Genomic DNA, 21,467 nt, shown 5'->3' with positions numbered 1-21,467 from the left:
TTGTAATCATTGGTATGTCACCCCAAATGAAATAGATACTCCAATAAGCATATGGCCACCACACCTAGGAAGACAAAAACGTGGTGAGCGTGAGAACATTAGATAATAATAATGTGACTCTCAATAATTTAACCCAAATGATGTCACTCCGTGATGTAACTGAACTAATAGAAAATGAGATGTAACATAACTCCCGGGTCCCACACTAACATAAGACTCCTCAGAACTGCTATACTCCCTGCCAGCCGGCTACATCCCCCCAGCCAGTGTCATTGAACAACCTTGTACTCTCTTTCTTGTGGCTCTCCTGGAAACGTTAGAATATTCGCAGGCAGAGGACAACTCATGGTGGGCAAGGCAGACAGAAAAGTACTGAACAATTAAGGGTTCAGGTCATAGTTCCCTTTCCCACCTTTTAATTTTGCTTAGCCCCTTAGCTTTTTAAGGAGATAATGCTTGAATTTGTAAAGACTAAAAAAAGTGTCGTTTGTATGATTTCTTGCTTGTGTTTTGGCACTCTATAGCTCAAAGAACTACATTTTCGCTGTGACTTGAGTAACTTGAAATTGAAACTAAAATCAGAAATTTGAGTGAAACACAGGAGCCACCTTTACAAAGCTCCTATTGTCTAAATCTGCCATAATTTGACACAGACTAATTTTGGAAGTGGATTATAACATGTTGAATTAAAAAAAACTATGTGTCCATATTATTGTGTAGAAAACAGGGATAAAAAGGAGAAAAATGGAAAAAGAAAGTCAGCTTATAAGTTATATTAGTCAGAGTTCACTAGAGAAACAGAACCAGCAGGAAATATATACATATATAATATTTATAAAAATATGTATTATACATATATTATCAATTTATAAATATATTACATATGTTTATAAATATATCATATATTTATATATCCTATATTCTGGTTTATAATATATAATATATTTATAAATATTTATATATTATATGTATATACATATATAATATATGTATATATACATATATACCTATATGCATATATTGTATGTATATATTATTATATATTATATATGTAAATATTATATATTATATACATATATTATATATTATATAGAATACACTATATATTATATAATATACGTATATTATATATTTGTAAATATATATTTTCTACTTCATATATACACACACGATATACGTGATATATGAAGAGGTTTTTATAAGTTATTTGCTCATGATATTGTGGAGGCTGATTAGGCACACAATGTGCCCTCTGGAAGCTAGAGACCCAGGAAAGCCAATGGTGTAGTTCACATGCCTGAGATTCAGAAAGCTGATGGTACAGATTCCAGTTCCAGTTTGGGTCTGGAAACTTGAGAACCAAGAGCACTGAGGGCAGGAGAGGGTTAATGTCCCAACTCATGTAGTCAGATGGAATGAATTTAACCTTCCTCTTTCTTTCCTTTTTGCTCTATTCAGGCCCTCAGTGGGTTGGGGGATGCCCACTCACATTGGGAGGAGGCCTGCTTCATTTGGTCCACTGGTCCCAGTGCTCATCTCCTCCTGAAACACCTTCACAGACACACCCAGATACAATGTTCGATCAGCTATCTGGGCATTCCATGGCCAAGTCAAGGTTGACACATAAAATTAGCCATCACATAAATGTAGAATAATAGGGAAAAAATCACTATTTTGCAACCCCTAAAATAATAATTAATTCAGGCAATTAATTATTGGTAGATACTAAAGTCATTCATAAAAAGTTGCTGGGAAATACAATAATCACATGATCTTGAAGTTTCATCTCATATATTAACTAGTAATTATAAAAGGGAAAATGTACTTCTACAATGAAAGTGCCAGGCTATCACCACTTAAGTGATCAAATCTAGTATTACCAATAAATATTACCAATAATGGCAGACAACATCTGCTTCTTATGTTGAAATAAAATTATGTAACACTATCTTTGTAGTATCATTTCCAAATTCTGTACATAGAAAATACCTTTTAAATATCCGTAATGAGGAACATTCTGTAAAAAAAAAAAAAAAATGACTGAGACTCTAACATTTTTAATGCCATTTAAAATATTTCGATGATTCAAAAAGCTTAACAGTTAATGCAATGTACAGAATTTGGTTGGATCCTGAATCAAGGGGACAAAAGCAGTTACACAAGGAAGGTATTTTGGGGACAGTTGAAGATGTTTTAATATAGACTGTATTGTGACGTAAGGATTGAATTTTTGTTAGTTTTTATCATATGTGTTAGTGACGTTATGTCATTTATGAAACACCTGTTAAAGTACTTGGGGATGAAGTATCATCACTTTCTTCTTCTTTTTTTTTTTTGTTAGGAGCATCACTTTCAAATTCTTCCCCCAAAAAAGTAGATAAACAGATAAACAAGTGACACAGAATTTTATCAATTGATAAAATAAGTAAAGAGCACATAGGTATTTATTATTGGATCCCAGCACCACATCTTTGTATGTTGTTTATGATGCTTGGGTTGAAACTCAGGGAACCTTATTTCTCCTTAGCCAGCTGTCCCCACATTAGGCTCCCACGCTAGGGTGGTAGGAGAGACTGAAGGCTGCAAGAGAGATAAGCAACGTGAAGCCTTCTGTCTCCTTGCTGTTCCTGCGGTATCCTCCCAGCAATTCTTCAACCTAATAGGCAGTTGTTTCCCAGTAGCACTTGGTTCCAGTTTCCTTTCTCAGACAGTCAAAGAACCGTACTCATTGCCATCTTCCAGCCTGCCTTTGCCCCATCTTCACCAGGAGCCTCCTCCAAGCCCCCAACATGTTAGCTCCAGCTGGGCAGCACCTGCTCTGCCTTTTGAAGTTTGGCTATAAACTCTGTGGACCCCTTTTCCTTGCATCTAGGTTTTAGTCCTCCAGTGTCTGTTGAACAAATCTCCTATGCTGAATTCTTTCTGCTGAAATAATGAGTGTACCTCTGTTTTCCCGATCAGACTCTCATGGGCACAATTGAACCAAGCTTTCAATTTATCTGAAAATTTGAAGTTTCAATACATAAAAATGTTGAGAAGAATTGACCATGGTTTGGGATACTTAAAAAATAAAAAATAAAACAAATAAATTAAAATTCACCTATATAACCACCGTCCATTGTCAGCGATTTTGTGAACTCTAGAGAAAATGTGGAAGTTTCAAAAATTTTGGAAGCACAAAAGTATACATAATTTTTCAAAAAGAGAAAAAGGAGAATCAGCCAATTCTAGGCAAGTGTTCAGAAGCCAACATTATTCAGGGCTCTTTCACTAAATTGCCGCAATAATGTTGATCATCAGCAGTGTTAGCAGCAATAGGTGTGCATACGATTGTTTTCCCTGAAACTTTCAATAGCTGCATGTTCCAGAGAGTAATATCCTGGACCATTTTCTCTCTAGTAAATTCTATCAGTTGCTGACATTCTTCCTTCCTTTGCTGTGGTCCATCATGAGCAAAGAATACTTCCCCATCCCATTCATGCGGCCTTGTCCAGATAACTAGTTTTACAAATAGAATATGGGAGAAAATGGCACAATATCTGCGATGAGCTGTGGCTTTAACAGACACTGAACATTCCCTCTCACTTATTCTGAGCATCTCCTGTCCACTATAGAAAATGTGTGTCCTGGATACCCCGTGGACCTATAATGAGAGACATTTGGATCAGAAATAAACCCGAACCACAACTTGAAGCACAGTCACCTAAGAAAACTTGACTCTTGAGCAAGAACAATATTATTGCAAGGATACTGGCTACAATAAAATCTTTAAAATGTGACATTATTTTGAAACTTTATGGAAACCAACTAGGAAACCACAATAGGAGACTGAATTTTAAAAATGAAAACCTATGTAATATGCTGGGAAAATTTTGGTAAATCTGTCACCTGAAGCAACATAGATAGCAAGAAAAAATACATAAGAAACAGAGATTTGGGCAAGGAGGTTCTGAGGCAGAATGTTGATAGCGTGAATTGGTTCTTTCCAGCAGCATTTGACTGTGTGCTTTGAGAAAGAGATGAGCTCAGTAATGAACTAATTAGTTTGCAAGCAGAAATGCAAAAGAATGTGGGGTTATCCAAAACACTGGAGTTTAAAGAGGTTGAAAATGAAACTTCTTTTATCCTCTACAGTAAAGTTAAAAATTAAGAAAACCTTTGAGTTAGAAAGGCCACTAAGCCTCAGTCTCGGGGCAAGCTCCAAACCAGAGTGTGGCTGTCATACCACTTATCCAGATCCCTAAGAGCAATATACTCATGTAACAAACCTGCACTTGGACCCTATGTATCTAAAATAAAAACCAAAGTTATTAAAACAAGGCTGTGAAAAGATAAGCTGTAAAAATATCCCTAAGAGGATTAAGGTAGTGCCAGGCAGATTCTTTCAGTGGTATAAGATGTTTCCTAGAAAGAAGACTAAGGGTGTGGCCTCAAATAACTTTAATTACACTCACAATAGAGATGAGTATGTGGAGTAAAAGCTGTATCTCAAAAAGATTTGTGTATGTGGTTTTTGTTAGATGAAGTTGATTAAAATCAATAACATACAAGCATTCTGAAGAAAACCTAGCCACCACAGCACAATAACTCAACTGAGAAAAAACAAATAAACCAACAAAAACAAACAAAAAAAAAAAAAAAAAAAGAAAAGCCCACTGAATCCTCCAGAGAAATACAACACATTCATAAGTTACAATCAGGATTGTACCATTTTCAGTATCGAACTGAGTTAAAAAGGCTCTCCTTTGAGAAAACATATAAATAAAGTCTATTCTATATAATAATATGGTCCCTGAATTACAGAAAAGCTATTTTCCTACAGAAATTTTTCTTTCCAGATAATTAAAGAACCTCAACGTTAATAACTTAAGTCAAAAAGGGGTCTATACCATGTATTATACTCTAATCCAGACTAGCTTGTCGTTTTGCTAAAGGATTCTATTCTCAGTGTTGTAGTCTCTAACACCAAGGCCAACAGAATCCAGGTGGTCTCAAAGATGCAATGCAATTGCCATTCATGACCATGATTTCCATTATCTTCTAGTAGTTACTCATGACTATAGGTCAAGAAAGTTTTTACAGCCATCTGCATGATATGCCCAGAACTGATTCCTTGTTCATCAGTTCACTCCAAGACTGTTCTTGCCCTCTACTTGAACTCCTCTAAGAAGCACTGTGTTCGGACTCTTCTCACTAGACCAGCTCTCTAGCATGACTTGAATCCCATATCCATGGGCTTAAGCCCAAGCTGTAGCTTTTTCCTAAATCTGCATCAAAATTTTCTGTAACCTCAAGATGACATATAAGCTTCTACATGCATTGGGAGGTCAGGTCATCACACTGTGATTCTCCCTGTGAGAATCTGCATCAAGACAAACCATAAGGGATCAACTTTGAGAAAGTTCATAAGTAAAGACTAAGTTTTACTACTAATATAGACCCTCAATAAAAACGTAGCCATCAAAGAACAGCCCATGCCACCCAGATAGAGCTAAGATGGCACATAGAGGCAAAGTTCCACACTAGTCCAGAAGAGATACGATTGCCTTGACCGTACTTGTTCAAATCCATCATAAAGAGGCTGATATCTGAACCCTCTGGTTGGCCGTTGCTACCTCATTGGGTATAGACAGGACTCTACCTGGAGGTCAACTCAGAAAGCAGATCCAACAATTTAACAAATTCAATAATTTAAAACAAAATGGTTATAAAGACAACCTTTTACGATAAAAAGAAGGTGTTCAGATATTACTTTAGACTAACATTTCCCAAGACGTGTGCAATAGAATTCCATGAGACATTTAAAAAATCTTTTTAGGAGGAAGTTATCATCTCCAGCATTTGCAAACACATGAAGCCCTGCTCCCTCTACCTACTGTTTTCTATGAGCATCTTAAAGAGCTGTGTTCTAAATAACATTCCGTTAGGAAATACCTATACTAAGTGAGCCACACCAGATAATTTGGGTCAAGATTTTTATACCCAGTGAGGACAGGACATGATAATGTTTTTCCCTGCCAGAGTCTGCCTTGTATGTGTAGCGGTGGAAAGAAAGGTTCCCTTTCACCCGTCGAAGTTTCACTGAAAAATCAACTCATAAGAGGCAGAATAGTCAGAGAAATGACATACAATTTATTAATGTATACACAGGGAGAATCACAGAGTGATTACGTGACCCCCCAATGGATGGAGAAGCTTATATGTCATCTTGAGGTTACAGAAAGAATAAAGGCCGAGAGTAGCCTAAAACAAGTTATGGTGGTAACTCAGGTGATTGTCAAGAGAGGCTGTGGGAGAGAGAAGAGAAGGCTTGGCTAACAAAGGTGGTCTTCTTATATAAATGAAACGTCACAGGTAGCAGTTGTCAGAGAGAATAGATGGGATATGTTTCTTTTAGTCCTTTAGAGGTATCAGACCCTCAATTAATCTTTCCTAGATCTGGACAAGGGAAGGCCTGACAGCGTCAATGCAGATTCTCTACAGATGCAAATCTCTCCCACAAAAGACAGCTTTCCAAGCCTATTTCTGCTTGCTGGCTCTCTGAACAGCCAACTCAAAATATGTCAAAAACATATATTTTGCAGTAAAATAATTCTGTTTCCTTCAGTGCATTTTTCAGGGGTGGGAGAGGCTAACACCTTCGCCCTCCATGCCCCTACCACCCCACACGCAGTACACCCCAGTCATGCTCTCCACGGTCTTTTGTACAGCACTTGGCTCAGAGTCAAGGCTCCAAGAATTTCTGCTGAACTGGATTAAAAGGATTTTAAGCTTAAAATTACTCTTAGGTAAAGAAATAAAAAATCGCTTCTTGGGAATTTATGATATACTTGGAAAAGTAAATATAGCATTTAATAATCAAGATAATTTTAATCTAAAGGAAAAAAATAAAAGGTAGGATGAATCTTTCTTGTTATGAATCTCTATGAGACTGAAAACAGTAAAGGTAGAAGGATTCAGAGACCGTGGAAATTCTATCATTTCCGTGCATCTCTCTGTGAATGCCACCTGAATATTGAGTGAACACAGCTTCTAGATTCCAAAACCTTATTCCAGCTCAGTCGTGTGAGTCCAGGCTAGATGAGAAGGTTGCACCATTTCTGAATACAAATGGGATTTGCTTTTTTTTTTCTGATATTTCTTTTTAGGCTGTATATATTTGGAAGAGAACTTGTGATATTTTGGTAGAGAAACATTTATTCCAATATCAGTTCTCGTCTTGTCACTTATCAAAGTCAAACCATGGTTGTGGATGAGAGGGGAAAATAATACAGTCACAAGATGATATTCTCCAAATGTTTATTAAGTACCTACTATGTGTCAGAAATGCTCCAGAGCTGTGATAAATGAATGCATAAGATAAAGCTCCTTATACCATTGAGCTCACACTCTAGTGGAGAAGACAAATACACACGCAGTTGACATCTTCATTGAAGAACTCAGATTGAATACCAATTGTGGATGAGGAAATATGCTAAACAACGAGGAATGAGAACATATCAATATCTAATAAAGCAGTGGCTACCTGTGATAAACTTAGTGTATACTTGGAGGAAAACGCAGTGAGTAATTCACTGCATTGCAATTGGTAAGTGCTATAATATAGTTGCTAACTCTGTCTAGAGATTTAGAAACATTTTCACTCAAGGGTATTGTTTTTTCTGGTTTTTGAAGAGGAAGGATGAATCCATTTTTGTGGCAAAGAAGAAAAAGACCCCCAGAAAAGCAACAAAAGCAGATAAGAGGAACCCTTAACATTGTATTTTTAGGGGGACTGTGGAGCCCCTCCGGGTGCACTCAGTCCACTCTAGAGAGAGGGGGTAACTGACTTCCATAGGAGGCCAGAGTCCACTCACCAGACAGCTGCAGGGACTGATCCTTTTGTGCAACTGACTGATGTACTCGGCCATCTTCTAAGGTAAGCAGCCCATGCAGTCACCTATCCTGTGCCCTTCTTGTGTCCTCACGCTGGGCTTTCAGCCTCTAACATTCCTCACACTTCTCATTTTCAAGCCATTCCACTGTATCCCAGTGAGTCTCTGCTCTCTGCTACACAGGGTGCCTTCCCCTTCCGCCTCTCCAACATGCTCTCCATTTCATGTCTTCACTCACAAACTTCTCAAATGGGAGCGACTTATAGATACAACTGCATCCAAAGGTAGCTCAGGGTCAGGATCTGGGATCCATCTGGCCTTTGTTCTCCGGTGGCCCTTTTGGTCCTCTGCTCTCCCCCGACTGTGGAAACATCTCTGCTCTTTTAATCATCCCACATTTGGTTAATAATAATAATGATTAATAGTTACTGAGAGATTATGGCTCTGATTTTAAGTGCTTCAAATGTTATAAATGTGTCATCATTATAAGTATTTCCTTTTCTTCATGAAGTGCTAGACAAGGTCTTCCACTAAGACCAAGGTGGAGGTGGAAGGTCAGAAACTTGAGGACAGAAGAGGTATGAAAAAGTATTGGACAGTGGGAAAGCAGCTGGTTAAAAATATAACAAGATTTCCAGATACAGGCATGTGAAGCTAAGCAACTGTTTTTATCTAAGGATGGAGCTTTGCCAAGCAAGCATTAAACAAAGGAAGGAGAGACTGTTCAGAGAGTTGGGGTATTTATAAGACAGTGTCTTTAATGCTGGTTCACAAAACACACTGTTTGAGATGGTCAGGCTAGAATCACTTTGTTAGACGTAGGAACTCTGAAAGGTGGGATATTTAAGCAAATGACCTGGAATTATTGAAGTTGTGGTCAGGGAGGGTATGAATTTGCAGTATTGGATATTTTGCGGTCTGGTGTTCTCAAGATCTGGCACTTCTTCCCTGGGACTAGAAAGGAACAATGGGGATGTTCTAAACCAGGGCTTTATGACTTAAAATACAATATTTTATTGTCTATTTATATACATATATATATTAGAAATTACATTAAACAACTATTTTCTGTGGTAACCAATGGTATTCTTGCGGCTACCTCAAATTCAGCCTTTAACATTTTGAAGTCACTTGCCTATAGTACCTGCATAATTAGGCATAATTAACTTCCTCCTTCCTGAAATGCTTTCTTCATTTGGATTCTGGGACCCACACCTGCCTCTGTCTACTTCGTTTTGCATCCTGAGTGTGCCCACCTGTGCTTTTCCCTATGTCATGGGACTACTTTTGTTAGTTTACACATCCCTGCAGATACTTTCACCCACTTTCAGGATTTTAAATATCAGATGCATTTTTCCAAACTCTAATTACAGCCCTGAACTTCATCCTGAGTTCCAAATGTGAGTGAAATTCTCTACTTTATTCCAACTACATACTATAGAGACAGCTCAAAATTCAAATTTCCATACCTGACCTGGATCATTCTATCCACAAACTTGCGTCTATTCTCATGTTCCTCAATTCAGTAAAACATTCATACTAAGGTGTGGAGGTTTTGAAACATGTCTTCGAGGGTTTTTTGTTTTTGTTTTGTTTTTTTGACATTACTTCCATAGAGAGAGGTACTGTTCATGTTCCTTCCTCATAAATTTTGGAGGGATTGTGATGGCTTCAGTCAATACTGTACTGCTGAAGTTCCCCTATGAGATCTTTGAGATTGGATCATAAAAGCTAATACAACTTCCACCTGAAGTTGCATTTGCAACCCTGAGCCACCAAATAAAAGGCCACCTACAGTGAGGCCACTATGCTGCAAGGAAGCAAAATCACATGGGGGATACAGGTAGACTCTGGAGTTTTCAGTTTTCATCTTTACTTTCTCCCCACCCGTCTGCCAGACACATAAATAAGATTAGTTAATTCCAGCTCACATCATTGAGTTACCCTCGGCTTTCAGTTCTTCCAAGCAGAAGCCTCATACAGACATCACAGACCAGAAACATGCCATCCTTGACACGCCCTTCTGAATCACTGGCCTTGAGAATTGCAGTGAATAATAGAATGGGCATAGTAGAATGGTTGTTATTTTAAAGTTTTAGGTGGTTTGTTGTGCATCAATACTTACTGGAACAGACTTTGGCACTTGGAAGTAATTGTGGTTACAGCTACAACAAAATCCTGAAAGATGCAGCAGTGGCTGTAGGACCAGGCAATGTGTGGGACTAAGGGTTCAAGAAAAGGCTGGGAGTTCAGGGAGGCAATTTTGTCAATACCTTCAACCACAGTGTCATGGAAATCAGAAAATATACTTAATGAATTGAGAGATTTACCTACGATGATTTCAAAGCAGATTGTTAAAACTTCCAATGGCTTCTTTTAGCTGTGTATGATAAGACAAAAATAGAAAGAGATGAGCTAAAAATGAATCTTTCAGGTTTCAGAAAAAATAATTAAAGGAAATAGAAAAGATCCAGAATTTTCTGCATTCAAAAATAAAGCTATTATTTTCCTAGTTTCTCCCAGAATGATATTCTCAAAGTAAGGAAGGGCCTAGACCAAAGGTCAAATTGAGAGTGACGCCAACAGGGTAAAGGCAAACCAAGTATGTGATTATAAAACCTTTTTGACAAGATCTCAGCAAGATTTAAATTGGTGCTTATAGACTCTTAAGGAGTCTTAAGAAGACCTGAAAATGTCTTTCCATCTTTCTGCATGCCTTATAAGCCCTCTCAGTAAAGCACTTATGAATTATAAGACTGTTGCCTCAAGGCAGCCCAAGTCAAAGAAGAGCTTATTGAAATACCATTTGTGTGACTTTTGCCTAAATGGAGAGTATTATAAACTGATACATAGGAACTTTAAAATATTTGCAAAAGAATTGTATGAGCTTGAGCTGACAGAGACAGAAACAGTATGAAATGAAAAGAGACTTATTGATCCACAACCTTATATGGAGAGGAATCAGGTTGAGACAAAAAAGTCATTTCTTTTGTTCATAAGTTTTTAGATCAAGAAGATTCATACTGGAGAGACTGTACTTTAAAGACCCATCTGCACCTATATTTAATTCAGATGATGAGACCCTAGATTTTTTATTTGATTCTGTAATGGAGTGAGAAATTTAGAGGAGGAGCTAGGTGTATGTCACATGTGAGAGAGATGTAAATCAGATTTCAAACTTCAGTAGTTTTAAAACATGGCTTAAGAAATCTTCACACTCTGTATTGAGCGATAGGGTCCATGCACCTTTTCCTTTGCACCAGTAGAGCATGTCTATCATAATGTTGGATTATTTACAATTCTAGATCACAGAAGGTACAGCTTCTACCGTGCTCACTAGCTCATTTGCACTTGGAGCCCTGAGTCACCATGGAAGAAGTACAAACACCTCAAGTCTGCCATATTATAAGGGATTCAAACCATATGGGGAGACAATATTGATAGTCCAAATCATTAGTTCTTTCCATCCAGCTGCCAGAAATGTGAGTGAATGAGGTTTTAGTTAATTTCAGTCCCTCAGTCTTTAAGTTACCCCCATTTTTCAAGTTTTTGATGAATCCCCAGAGGTCATGGAGTTGAGAAAAACCATCTCTGTGGTGGGTGCCATTTCTGAATTCCTGACCAACAGAAATCATGAGTATAATTACGTTTGGTGTGGTTTGCTATACAACAATGAAAATCAGAGCACCAAATCAGATTCCTGGAGGTTATCCTTAACACATTCTTTCTTATGCGCACACCTGTATCTCAATTAATGTCAAGTATCAATTTTCTACTTCTAAAGTATCTGTTGATTTTATCCTTACCCGAATTAACCCTCCCATCAACCAGCTTTCTCTCTGACATAAGAAATGATCCTTCTATTCTACTTATTATTCTTCAACTAAAGTGATGTTTCTAAAGTAGAAATATAATTATCATTTTTCTCCAGTCGTTTGGACTCTCCCACCACCTAGCCCTTTTACAATACAACATGGTTCACAGGGACCCTCATGACATGAACCTCATTATTCTGTTTAGGTTTGGCCCTCAGCCCTCATATTATGCTCCATACTCTTCTTAGCTATAAAGAGCTCCTTTAATTTTCTCAAACACATCCTCCTTTTTCTCTCACTGCTAGGCCTCTTAATTGGCTATTCTCTTTGTTTTACATTCAGTGGTGCCCATTCTACTGCCGAACTCTTAGTTATTCATCAGTTCTCAGCACAGATATCACCTTGTCCATAGCCTCTAGCCTTATTCCCATCCTTTTAGTTGTCTATGCATTGTTTGACTTTCCTACTAGTCTGTAAACTCCTAGAAAGTAGGAACTTCCTTTTTCAAGTGAATAAAGAAATGAAACAGAAGTTGATAACACGTGTCCCCTAAACTCAAGGAGACATCTTTCCTCCAGAGGAAAGAGGGACAAGAATAAATTTTAAATGGATGTAATTTAGAGAAAGATAGAATAATTTCTGTCTGGAGAAACAAAAATAGCCTTTTACAAATAGTTGTTTTCAAAGTGGGCCTTGGTGAATAACAATTAACAAAAATAAAGCCAAAAAAATCTTCTATATTCCCAAGAAATCTGGTGATTTTATGTGAACGTCTATAGAAATAAAATCTATTTATACCTACCCCAAGCTACTCCATCAAATTATAACCCATTTTCCCTTCAGAAATAAAACCTCTCTGAAATATTTTGAAATATTGAAAACAATCTGTAGGTGCTTACAAATAGAGATGATTTGCACGTGCTTACAAATGGGTATCTATCTTTGATATCTAGGCCATCCTTTTTCTGAAATGCTTAATGATGGTAGAGTTGTACCCAACCAAGGTCACAAGGGCCTGGTCTCCTCCTATCCTAGTGGGTGCAGTTTTAAGGAAATGCTGAAGGGCATTCTCATCATGGCAACAGAAATCACAACCAGTAATCATCGCAGAGTTTGAAGAGCCCTCAAAAAGATAAGCTACAGGTTTAATTTTTAATCGGAGCTTGTTAGAGCCAAGGCAAATATATCTAAAAGGGTTGGGAGCCCTTTTATAGGGGAATTCTGTGTTGATTATAAAATTATGCCTCCTCCTAGGCAGACATTATGCATTTCATCATGGTTTGGGTTTTACAGGGTTTCCTGTCATCCGCTTATTCAAGTAATTTCAAATAAGGCTTTTTGCCAAGAGTATCTTGAATAATACTTTCTTGAGAACAATTGTGAATGAGGTATCTGTTTCAGAATTCTAAGTGCCCCTGATGGCATTGTCCATTCTGGATATTCTTATTGTTTGTTTTGGCTTGGGCAGTAATCGTAAGCATGTAATGTCACTGGTATAAAACCAAAAGAGTAATGAGAATTAGGAAAGTTCATATGATGAAGTATTTTTATGTTACATCCATCATTTATCTATCCATTTAGTCCCTCATTTATTCAAAGTATTTGTTAAGCTTCAAACATGTATTATCAGGCAAATAATAGTACTTATCTCAGGATTATTGTGAAGATTTTAAGTTAATATTTGTAAAGCATTTAGAGCAATTGCATTAGTCAGGGCTTTCCAGAGGGACAGAACTAATAGGATAGATGTATATATGAAAGGGAGTCTATTAAGGAGAAGTGACTCACACGATCACAAGGTGAAGTCTCATGATAGGCCATCTGCAAGCTGAGGAACAAGGAAACCAATAAAGGCTCAGTCTGAGTCCGAGTCCCAAAGCCTCAAAAATAGGGAAGCTGATTTTCCAGCCTTCAGTCTGTGGCTGAAGGCCTGAGAGGCCCTGGCAAACTACTGATGTAAGTCCAAAAGACAAAGGCCAAAGAACCAAGAGTTTAATGTTCAAGGGCAGGAAGCATCCAGCACAGGAGAAAGATGAAAGGGGAAGACTCAACAAGCCAGCTTAACCCACCTTCTTCTGCCTGCTTTGTTAGAGCCACTCTAGCAGCAGATTGGATGGTGCCTACCCACGCTGAGGGTGGGTCTTTCTCTCCCAGTCCACTGACTCAAATGTTATCTCCTCTAACAACACCCTCACAGACACACTCAGAAACAAGACTTTGCATCGTTCAGTTCTGGAGGCCAGTAGTGCAAAATCAAGGCATCTATAAGGTTGATTCCTTCTTGGGGCCTCGGAGGGAAAATCCACTCCATGATTCTCTCCTAGCTTCCGGTGACAGCTGGTAATCCTTGATGTTCCTTGGCTTGTGACAGCATCACTCCAATCTCTACCTTTGTTGTCACATGGTATTCTCTCTCTACATCCTTGTGTTTCTGCTTTCTCTTCCTATAAGGACACCAGTCACTGGAGCAGGGTCCACCTGATTCTAGCATGACTTCATCCCAACCAACATCTGCAAATTTCCAAGTAAGGTCATATCCCTAGGTTCCTGTTGGACATGAGTTCTGGGGAGACACTAGTCAACACAGCACACCATCTATGTCCCCAAAGTTTATTGCACAGAGGATTGTAAGAAAAGATACTACAGATCCTAAGTGTTTTTAAAATATGTACAATGAGCTCATTCTCTTGCATTATGATGATTTCTAGTTTGTGCCCTGTATTCTAGAGCATATTATCTGATGACACATTGTCTCCCATGAAGTGAGAAGAGCTTTGCCCTGAGAAGGAGTCTGAAAGCATCCACTAGGCAGGTGGAAGCTCAGGCTTATGTCTGAGTCTCAACCTAGCTCTCACCCTGAGTGGGTTAGAGATTTACACTGGCCTGTGCCAGTCCAGAACTGAGTGGATTTGGATCCCACATGATGAAGAGGCCACACCTGATAAACTACATGGTCAGGTTTCACACAATTCCATCTGATTTTGTTGAATATGTTGTTTTTATCTCAGACATGCTTTAGAAAATTTCAACTGCACATGTTTAATACGTCGGCCAGGGCAGAGCAGCAAACATCTGAGACCAGATCAGTGGTAGCAGCAGTAAATTCTCATGGATTCCCAGGACAAGGGAAAATGTTTGGAAGAAGAGCTGCAGTTTGAACATCTAGCTACTTCTGCTTCCAAACAGTTTCTTTCCCTCCAGTAAAAACTTTGAAATTTATGAATTTTCAAGTTTTTATTAATTAAGGCTACGATGTTCATATGAAACATACACTCTTTAAGTTGATGTTTGTTTGATTTAATTGGGATAAAATCAGTCCTGTGAGCAATGTGTGTCATTGACGAAGCTGCTTACACCTCTAGATTTCGGCTTCTCCAAATACAAAACAAATACTATTATCTGACACTTGCCAGCAGGACTGAGTCAGAATGCATTCAACCAAGGCTTTAAAATAAACTCTGGATTTTTCAAAGGGAAGGTAAGGGCCAGGCCTCTTACTTACTTGGTAAATGTGAAAGAGCATGATCTCTTAAAAAATCTACAGACCTGCGGTTGATATCGCCGTCCTTCTCATCTACAAAATAAAGTACAAATCATACTCTATCCATCACAAGGAGTCTCTTCTGAAAGTCTGGATACTAATTTTTAGTGCATATTAATGAGAAGATCTGGAGTTGGAACTATTGATATTCATATTTGGAAATATGAAGAAGACCTTTCCACTAACTTTCTGCTGACTCCATTGAAATTGTCCCGTAAGTGACCAGCCTGGGCAGGAACCACAACTTTCCCAAGGGCCTCAATGCAAGGGCATCCTTGGTTAAAGCTCAATAAAGAGGAGGCTCTAAAAGCACTTTTAGAGGTTTCTTCTTATAGAAAATGTGACTTTCCTTGAGTGTGCATTTAAATTAAATTAGAAGAAAATAGGCCTATTACTCTGAGACATTTTTATTTAAAGCATTTTCATCCAAAAAGTGATGGCGTGAAGCTATATTGGGACTATATATTTCAGCATTACTCAGGAAAATATAAAGCAGTTTTACCTTATGGTGTGAGGATACTGAAAATTGGTTTCATGCTATAATATGAAGGAAGAACATTGGGCTGAACAACAAAATTTGTTTTTGTTTTTGTTTTTGTTTTTTTGAGATGGAGTCTTACTCTGTCACCCAGGCTATAGTGCGGTAGCACGATCTCAGCTCACAGTAACCTCCGCCTCCCAGGTTCAAGCGATTCTCCTGCCTCAGCCTCACGAGTAGCTGGGATTATAGACACACGCCACCACACCCAACTGATTTTTCTATTTTTAGTGGAGACAGGGTTTCGCCAGATCTCGAACTCCTGACCTCAAGAATCCGCCTTCCTCTGCCTCCCAAAGTGCTGGGATTACAGGCATGAGCCACCATGCCCAGTCTGAACAATCTGAGGCCAGGATTGTGCCTGTTTCATCCGTCACTTCCTGGATGTAACTTTTGCCACTGGGGGGGGGGCATGCTTTTTCATCTGCAAATGAAGGGGTTGAACTACAGGCTCTAGAAGTTTGTTTCAAATTTAAAATTAAATTATATATTTCTAATTTATTTTAGCTTAGTCACTACTCTATAAATTATAACATGCGTACTTAATGTTTGACATTCTAACTAGAATTATTATTTTACCACTTCAAATGTAAGGTAGCATCCTTGCCACAGTATATAAGCCTGGGGTTTGCTTGGGGAGAGAGAGAAAAAATACAACAGAAGATTCCCCACACTCTCTTTCAGTTACAGCTCCCCTTCCCATTCCTCAAACCAGGAATAGTGTTTTTCCTAGGACTCTTTCTGGCTACACCATTGGACAGTTCTAATATTTGAGCCAACTTTAAATCTAAACTGTGAGTGTGCTCCCTCTACCTTAACCGGAATGAGAACCTTTCAGAAAGTCTTATTGCCCATTACTATGCAATACTCCTTCCTAAAAACAGTCACTTTCAAATAATTTGGCTGAGCTTCTCCTCAGTCCTTCTGTTAAGAGTTCCCGAATGGAAGGCGTGCAGGTGAACAAGATAATGTTCAGCTGCTCTCAGAGATTGCCTTCTGCCTTTTGCCGCTCTGATTGGCCAATACCCTCTAAAACACAAACAGTTAAAGGGAAGTCCCAGGATGCCAAGCTAGCTAATGGCAAGAGATCATGATCCTTTTAGCTTTTTTGAGCTTGCCCTTTACCTTCAGTGCTTTTCCACAAATACCCTGATGCACTTTTCATACTTTGGCAACATTCAACCAATATTTTACACTCAACTAACTAAAATGACATCGGGAATACCAAATATCGCATGCCATTTTCCATCTTTTAAATGATCTATACACCTGGGCCTGATATAAGGAGATGCTAGATTTAATAGAGGCATTTACCAAGTTTACTGGAATATAGTAGAGAGGCATTTCCTTTTGCCTGAGAGGGTGGGAGAGAGAGAGCAGTGACTCTACTCTGGAGATGCTTTCAGATGGATGCTGAGGGATTAAAAAAAAAATGCAAACAGAAACATCTCTGTAAAATCAAGTGATTTTTATAACCTGAAATGGAGCTAGATTGATAAGATCTAAATGAGGCAGGGTGAGAAAATGCAATCCTTTCCACTCTGTGTTATAAAATAACTCTAAATTTAAAAAGCATTGCCATTGCCAAGTATTGCATTGCTCTAAAATTCATGCCCATAGAATATTCAAATGCATTAAGTTCTACTTTTCAAAAAGCATTTGTTTATTGATCAGATAATTACATAAGTTTGAAGTGCCAAGCAGGTATAAATAAGCAGGAAGGACCTGATGTGTTATTCATCACTAAGTCTCAAGGACTTAATTATTAATGCTCACTGTAGTTGTGAAAAATAACTTGCAAGGAGATTTGCACATATCTGTATCTACCTGCTAGGTTTCTTTCTATTCCTTAAGAAGTCTTCAGTTGGCACAGAATCTTCGGGCATATAAAAATATTCAGTCTTGGCCTTGAAGATAAGTCCCAGCCCATTAAATGTTTACCTGCACATAGAATGATGGCAGGTGAGACGACGACCAGGAGCCAGAAAATATTTCAGGCACAGTTGACCTGTACACAAATGTACCCTGGACTGCACAATTGATAGAAAATGACAACTACATTAAAATGGCCATTTTTGTGACTCAGAAAAATGACTTTTTTTTGTTATAGCAATATATACACACACATGTATATTACAAAAAATGACTTTTTTGTCACAGCAATATATACAGCTATATTTTTTTGAGTCACAAAAATGGCCACTTTAATATAGTTGTCACTTTCTATCATGGTACATGCCTGGGCATATACCTACATACATATATATACACACACACGTATACATATATACACACACACACACATATATATGTATACATCCATGCATGTACCTTGAGATGTAGTCAGTGTGGTGGAGTTGCAGAGTACAAGCTGGAGAACCACACGGCCAACTTCAGATGTCAGCTCCCCCAACAACCAACTCCTCAATCTCCCCATCCCTCCTTCTTTCACATTTGTAAAATATGGCTAATTAGAGTACCCGGTTCCCGAGGTCATTATGAGGATTAAGGAAGTGAATATATAAAAAGCATTTAGCACCTGACACATAGAAAGTGCTAAACATGTTCATTATTCCTATCATATACTTAACAATCATATAGAAAGTTTTTATTTTTAAGTTACCACTAATTGAGTGCCTCTTGGTTTTAGGAACAATACCATGCACTGGACTGTTTTTGCTCATGTGTGGTAGAAACATGAGTTTCAAAGAGGTAAAGTAACATGTTGAAGGTTATAAAGCTAATAAGTGACAAAACTAGGATCAAAACCATACGGCATAAACCCAAGAAGTATGAATGAGACGCCCACTCTGTGCTAACTCTTCTGCTTGAAGTTCAAAATAAAAAGGTCAGACAGGGCCTCAATCTGAGAAACTCAGAGTCTGTTGGAAGAGATGCAGATGAAAGTAGTGCTGTTTTAATGTGTGTTACTCTCACCCGTAACCATAATCATTACCTCAGTACGATGATTCCCAAATTTTTATTTTTTTCTTGAGTCTTCATCTTTCACCCTAGACCCAAATTTTGATCTCTCCATAGGACCAAACTGGACATTTTATTAACTTTATTAATGTCAACATATCTTCAATATAATTAATCTGTTTTTTTCTATGAATATAACTATTTCTATACTGCCTTCTTATCCAGATGCAAACTTTGGAGTCCTATTTTTTAATCCACCTTTCTTTTTTGCCCTGATCTGATTGGTAAAATTATCAGTTAAAGCAACGATAACCTTTTCAGTTGTATCAAAAATACACCATGCTTAAGGATTTATTTGACAAAATAGGTGGTAGATGTGTACACTGAAAACAAAACATTACTGACAATAAATAAAGGATACATAAATAAGCTGAGATATATACTTATTCTAAAGTTACAAGACTAAATTTTATCAAAATTCAAATTCTCCACAAATGCAATCCCAATCATAATCCCAACAAGCTTGTTTGTAGAAATGAATACAGGCATGCCTCATTTGATTGTGCTTTGCTTTATTGCGCTTCACAGATATTGTATTTTTAGAAATTCAAGGTTTGTGGCAATGCCACATTGAGAAAGCTTCTGGGTGCCATTTTCCAACAGCATATGCTCACTTCATGTTTCAGTGTGAGATTTTGGTAATTCCCACAGTACTTCAAACTTTTTCATTATATTACCTCTGTTATGGTGATCTGTGATCAGTGATCTTCGATGCTGTGATTGTCATTGTTTCGAGGCATTCGCTTAAGAGGGAGAACTTAACAGGGGTTGTGCTTGATCTGACTGCCCTCCTGAGCCGCTCGCTCCCTCTCCTCAGGCCTCTGTATTCCATGAGATACATCAACATTGACATTTGGACAATTAATAACCTATAATGGCCTCTAAATGTTCAAGTGAAGGGAAGAGTAGCAGTTCTCTCACTTTAAATCAAAAGCTAGAAATAATTAAGCTTAGTGAGGAAGGCACATTGAAAGCCGAGATAGCCCAAAAGCTTGGCCTCTTGCACCAAACAGTGAAAGGAAAAGTTCTTGAAAGCAATTAAAAGTGTATTCCAATGAACATACAAATGATAGGAAAGTGAAACAGCCTTATTGCTGATAGGCAGAAAGTTTTAATGATCTGTATAAAACAGCAAACCAACCACAACATTCCCTTAAGTGAAAATCCCTAACTCTCTTCAATTCTGTGAAGGCTAAGAGGGGCGAGGAAGCTGCAGAAGAAAAGTTTGAAGCTAGCAGAGATTGGTTCACGAGGTTTAAGAAAAGAAACCAACTCCATAACATAAAAGTCCAAGGTGCAGCTGAAGCGCTGATATAGAAGTTGCAATAAATAATGCTCACCATTATTTAACATTAGGCAAATACAAACTAAAATCACAATGAGAAACTACTTTGTATTTCTTATAATTGTTAAGATTTAAAAAGGCTAATTATACCAAATGTTGATGAGAATGTAGAGCAACTAAAACACTTCTACATTGCTGGTAAGAAAGTAAAAAAAGAAAAGAAAAGAAAAGAAAAGAAAAAAACATGTTTGGCAACTGTTAGTCGATTTCTTTAAAAGCTCAATGGATATTTCTGCCATATGATCACTCTATTCTTTCATATGAACTTACTCAAGAGAGTGGAAGTTTGCCTCTAAGGGACAAGAACACTCCCTCTCCTCTCACTTGGGTTACTCAGCCCCCCAGGCAGTCACTGACAGAACCAGAGCCTCCGTGGATCCAGGTGGATCAAATGTGGGTGTTTGAGCCTCTGCAACTTCTATCTCAACAAGCCTAACAGCCCTTTCCTCCAGGAAGGCTGAGACAGGCAGTATTGCTAGAAAATGAAAAGAGAGTAGCAAATGGGATCTAAAAACCACAGGAAAGCCATCACTAGGGCTGATGTACCCGTAAGAAAGGCAAGCAGTCAAGAACCAAGGGTAGGCAGGGTTGAGTGGATATGAGCTGACACATAAATTGCACGTAGTAAACTTTGTGATGCTGCCTATGATTGTATCCTCTATCAAGCCAAGCAAAGTACACAATTCTTAAGAGATCCAGCTTTGGAGACAGACATTCCTGAGTTCAGATCCCTGTTCTGATGTTTATTTCCTGTGTCGCCTCTGGCAAATAACTGATCTCTTAATTTCCTCATCTGTTAAAGGAGGATTATATCTTCTGTAGAGAGTTCTTCTGAGGATCAACAGAAAGTATGTTTGCAAAGCATTTTGCACAGTTCCTAATGCATGGAAAATATTTCATAAAGAGTTACTGCTGCTGTTGCTATCTATCCAAATTTTCTCCACTTCACTGCTATTTTCCCCGCATATGCCATCATCAACTTTCATTTGAATTATCATAACCACCTTTTAATGGATTTTTCTAATGGTAGGTTTTTCTCCCTAGTGCCTCCTTCTTAGTCTGTCAAAATAACATTTTTAAAATAAAAATCTGATCTGCAACTTCTTAACTATTCAACACACTTCTTGAAGATGAGGAGTATGTCTTGTTCAGCATTGTATTTTATTTTCTATGCTTAGCGAAATGTCTAATGAATAATAGGTGAACAAGTTTTGGGATGAATATATGAGTTAACAAAGTAAGGAAGAAAAAAATTGACTGTGACAGGTGGAGAAGAGTTGGAGGTTTTCCAGGTACAATGATGTCATTAAAGCTAGCACCTGTATCCTTTTTGAATCCTTTTATATCTTATATTTAAAATGCTTCTTTATCT

The sequence above is a fragment of the Papio anubis genome, chromosome 14, assembly GCF_008728515.1.
Source record: "Papio anubis isolate 15944 chromosome 14, Panubis1.0, whole genome shotgun sequence".
NCBI classification, from domain to species: domain Eukaryota; kingdom Metazoa; phylum Chordata; class Mammalia; order Primates; family Cercopithecidae; genus Papio; species Papio anubis.
This window is presented reverse-complemented; position numbering follows the sequence as displayed.